General features: G+C 37.3%; 1 long non-coding RNA gene and 1 pseudogene across 1 annotated transcript; one reads left to right on the plus strand and one right to left on the minus strand.

Moving 5' to 3' along the window:
• The first annotated feature begins 390 nt into the window (after positions 1–390).
• On the plus strand, positions 391–890 carry LOC105134634 (uncharacterized). Its single transcript, XR_844031.1, has 3 exons — positions 391–555; positions 689–734; positions 847–890. It is a non-coding gene; the product is annotated as an uncharacterized LOC105134634 (long non-coding RNA).
• A 1248-nt stretch (positions 891–2138) lies between these two features.
• On the minus strand, positions 2139–4322 carry LOC105134664 (dynamin-related protein 4C-like; annotated as a pseudogene).
• Positions 4323–4789: the final 467 nt, after the last annotated feature.

Genomic DNA, 4789 nt, shown 5'->3' on the forward strand with positions numbered 1-4789 from the left:
TTATTCTTTGCTTTTTATTTTGTTGGATTTGCATGCTAGTATCCTAACACTTCATACCTTCACTTTCATTGGTTTACTGATTTTACTACTCTATGCATGGACATAAAATGCTAAAAAATTTGATCAAAATTGCTTTCATGCAATGGTGGGTGTGTGGAGTTATCAGGTATGTTGGGGTGGATGAAGCGGAGGATGTGCAGCTCTTCTACTACTTCATCAAGTCCCGCAGGAATCCTAAAGAGGACCCTCTCTTGCTTTGGCTAACTGGTGGCCCTGGCTGCTCATACTTGTGAAATTAAGAGCAGCGTCAAGAATCATATAGACCTTGGGATAAAAGGTTACCGCAGATTGATCTACAAGTGGTTTTTTCTTTATTCATATCACATACTATGACACTATACAGTTTGGTTGATATATTCTGTCCTTTTATTGATTGAGCAGTGGCGATCATGACATAGAGGTACCATTCTTGGGAACTCAAGCATGGATAAGATCCTTAAACTACTCTATTGTTGATGACTGGAATCCATGGCACTTTCAAGGTCAAGTCGCAGGGTATGTTCTTCAAATGAATATTAGTTTTGATCAATCTGCTGGTGTTCTGTAACTATTCTCTAGCCCTTAATTTTCCTGTAGGAAGAGCCTCTTAAATGAAGAAAATGAGTGATTTGGATGTTTGTGCGTGTAGATACACGAGGACTTACTCTAGTCGATTGACATTTGCGACTGTAAAGGTAAGGGATTCAGAATTTCTCCATTTTTGTTGCACTGATGATTCTAAGATGTATATTATTGGACTCAATTTCAAGCTCTCACTTTGTACTTCATTGTTTGGCTAATTTGTAGGGTGGAGGGCACACTGCTCCTGGATACAGGCCTGCAGAATGTTTTGTCATGTTTAAAAGGTGAATAGTTAAAGAACCTTTGTAACTAGGCTGCGACCAAACGCGCTGCCATTGTAGTGGCCAAGCTGAATTTTATAAACACAAGTCATGCTCTGGGTTCTGAAAAGAGGAGATGGTGTTGAGTCACCCAACGTGGAGAAAAACTGAGTGCAAGTATAGAGCTGAATCTCTTGTGTACTGTGAGCTCTGTGTGCAATTCCTGTTTTGTGAAATTCTTCTAACATCTTTACCCATGTTATTGTCGAACTGTTGAAAATATTAAGTGCACTTTTGGGATTGTTTTTCGCTTACAATTTTTCTATATGATCAATTGATATAGATTTGTTGATGTATAGGCTTTTCTGGTCCGTGGGATTTTCGGCAACAAGAGCACATGTTCTGAAGTTCATCAATGCCGGCATGCTTATCCGGAATTTAGGCCATAGTTTCTTAGCTAAGCAATCATTATTCTTCTTTCTTTTCTTGAAAACCAGTCATTATATTATTATGAAATCAATTCAAATGATGCTCATAGTTTTCAAAAGATTTGAGAATTTTTTTAATATTTTTTTATTGTTTTGATTTATTAATATTAAAAATAGAGAAATAAAAAAGATTATTTGATATATTTTTAAATAAAAAATTAAAAAAATATATCCACTCTGACAGTACCAAACAGAGCTACTATTTCTGTCTTACTTATTTTCTTATGAGTACTGTCAACAGAGCTACTATTTCTGTCTTCATATTTATTTTCTTACGAGTAAATAGAGTTGAGGACAACAAATTACGCAACCTCCATGGATTGCAATTGATATCGCCAGAGGACTTACTAACGCATGTAACTACGCAGTGTTATCCCATCTAATTTTTCAACAAGGGAGTTTGTACAAGAGTCTGATAAAAAATAATTTTTAAAGAGCTTTTTTTATTTAAAAAATCTATGAAATGATCTAAAAATATTAATTAAAACAATAGGTATCACAGTCACCACCACCGGTACTTAAAAGATAAAACACCTTTGTTAATATGATTACCCGTAAAATTAATCAAGACAGACACACATAAATTGATCTGGACATCTATGTTAATTATATAAAGAAAGAGATAGAACACTTCCAGAACACCTCCAAACATAATCACATCACTTCAACTCTTAAGATTTGTTCTAATTGAACTGTTTTACAAAATAAGTTGCAAATATGGATAACAAAACATAGAAGGGCATGGACTCTGGATCGAAACACTAGAAGGTTATACACATTCAGACAGGATAGCAAACCATTCAGCACAAAAGAGGTCCCATTTTGCAGAGATCCACTTACTTACCCATTTCACCTGGCAGAGTTCACCATCAAGCTCTCTAATTATACATTCATGGTAGCTTATAGCTAGTTAGCAAACCTGAAGCACATACTAGATAACAAAAACCTTAGTAGAACAGACTTACTAACTAAAAGAAACAAGAAAAGCATTAGAAGTAACATTTTCTGCTAAGCACTAATCACCCTCTGTAGCAATTTCGTCCATGATATTTGCCATAACCTCTTGAGATTCCCTCAGCAACTTGATACTTGTGTTCAGCTTCTGACGCTTGCTAGCCACAGATGGGGATTCCACAAACAGTTTTTCTATTGCAACACCACCACCAGTACCCAACAACTCATTAACAATCTCCTTTTCCATCTCCTTGTTCACCAAGTTTCGGATGCTGAGCTGGAGATGCAGAGCCATATTGTCAACCAACCTCATCAAGACAATCTTCCAGTAAGCAATCAGCCTCATCTTCAAGTCAAAAGCTTGAAGAAGAACATGTTTATAACGCCTAAGATCTCCCACTACAACCTCTCTCGAGCCATCAATCACCACCTTGGAAGATCCAAATTTCGTAATGTTGTCAATGACTGTATGCTGCTGTGCCATGAGCTTGTTCCATTCCTTCATATATTCTGGATTACATGTGTAATCCGTTTCCTTCTCCATCAGGACAATCTCTGTTACCCAATTAATGGACTGCTCTTTCATTTTAGCTACAAGGTTATGGCCTGCTCGTCGGGTAGATAACTGAATTTGGTGATAGCTCTCTTAGTGATGATTCAAAACCGAAATGACCACCTCTTCAATGTAAGTCCACACTTTTTCGACAAACTCTATTGGTAGTTTTGACATTCCTTCAACCTGTCGCTGCATGATGGTTCGGAAGGCAGTTTGAGGAAGGAAATTGGGCAACTTGATCCCTTTTGTTTCCTCCAAAACCTCAATCTCATTCATCATAAAGTTCTTTGTATGGTCAGAGCAGTTATGAAGTTCATTCGAGAATTGATCGAGCATTTCAACCAACCTAGCAGCGCAGTGCATATTTTTTTCATCTGGGTGTTCATCAGTTTCCCCTCTTACAAGGATTTTCCTCAAAGACTCCTTGGAAGATCCAATAATGCCCATGAAAGCTGCCATGACCTCAGCAACTGACAACAACCTCCTAGGTATCCTATTCAGCTCTGAAATACTCGCTTTCAACTTCTCATTAATCTTTCTGACGATATCGGGCAAACACTTGGCAATAATATTAGCCTGAATTCGCACCAGTTTTTTAGCCAAAACTTGAATACCTACTGTAGATTTTTCAATCTTGGACAAAAGTTGATGTGTCGCAAACAGTGCAGCTTCTTCCTTCCTTGCATCCTCATAAGACTCATTACCAATACGGTTTCTAACACACACATATCCAAGGCCTATAGTCACATCATTTCTAGTGACCTTCTCAAGTAACCCTTCAGGTGTTTTATCAACCTTTGTAACCACAGCAATAGTCCTCTCGCCGTTCTTGTCGACTTTCTGTGACATCATTATGGATTCACATGTGGAAAAATCGACGCTCGCAGACAAAACATTAAGGATAACACTCTCATCAGGACTAATATACTTCATTATAATATTTGCAATCTGCTCATAGACATTTTCAGGTTGACCATGAACGGGAACTCTTGTGATTCCAGGGAGATCAACAAGTGTAAGATCAGGAACACCATTCTTTTTCACCACAAGAGTTAATTCAGTGTTAGATATGCCCTTACCGTTGCCTGCAATCTCATCAGTGGCACGTTTGATAGCATCAGAAACGTGGGCCTCATCAGTAGGCACTGTTTGGTCATTGAACTGCAAGAAAATCTCTGGTACAAGAGATGGGTGATGTTTAAGCCTCACAATGAGAGGCACTCTAGTGCAAATGCCATCGCCACGAGGAAGATTGATACAAGCCAGAGATTCCAGAACACTGGATTTTCCTGAAGATTGATCGCCGACAACAACAATGGTTGGGAGCTGAATGCCTTCTTTCATGACATTGAGTTGCCTCAACCTGTCAACTGCATCAAGAAGAGGTCTGATACGATCGTTTGAAGATGACACAATAGGTAAACGATCATGAAAGACGGATTTATTTTTGTGTTTTTTAAAAATTAATTTTTTTATTTTAAAATTAATTTTTTATATTTCAGATCATTATAATATATTAATATTAAAAATAATCTTAAAAAATGAAAATTATCATTCCAATACATTTTTAAATAAAAAGTATTTTAAAAATTAATAGTTAATACGCTGCGTAGCCTCGGAATGATGGTCCACTTTCACGGGGAGCGGTGAAAGGACAAACCAACAGAAGAGTTGGCAGGGAATCAAACGTCTTGGAAAGCAAGCAAAAAATTGGACTCATCAGAAGGATCCTTGTATTTTACACGCCTTTCAATTTGGCACGTTTCCTCATTACACTTTGCAATCCCATCCCTGTCCCTCGGATTGGTTCTCCTTCAATTAATTTTGGATCCCTCGTTAGCCGCCGAAAGCATAGTTATATATTTGATATAAAAAATAAACAAAAAATATATATTTCAATTAATTTTTTT

Source organism: Populus euphratica, unplaced genomic scaffold (assembly GCF_000495115.2).
Source record: "Populus euphratica unplaced genomic scaffold, PopEup_1.0 scaffold213.1, whole genome shotgun sequence".
Taxonomy (NCBI): domain Eukaryota; kingdom Viridiplantae; phylum Streptophyta; class Magnoliopsida; order Malpighiales; family Salicaceae; genus Populus; species Populus euphratica.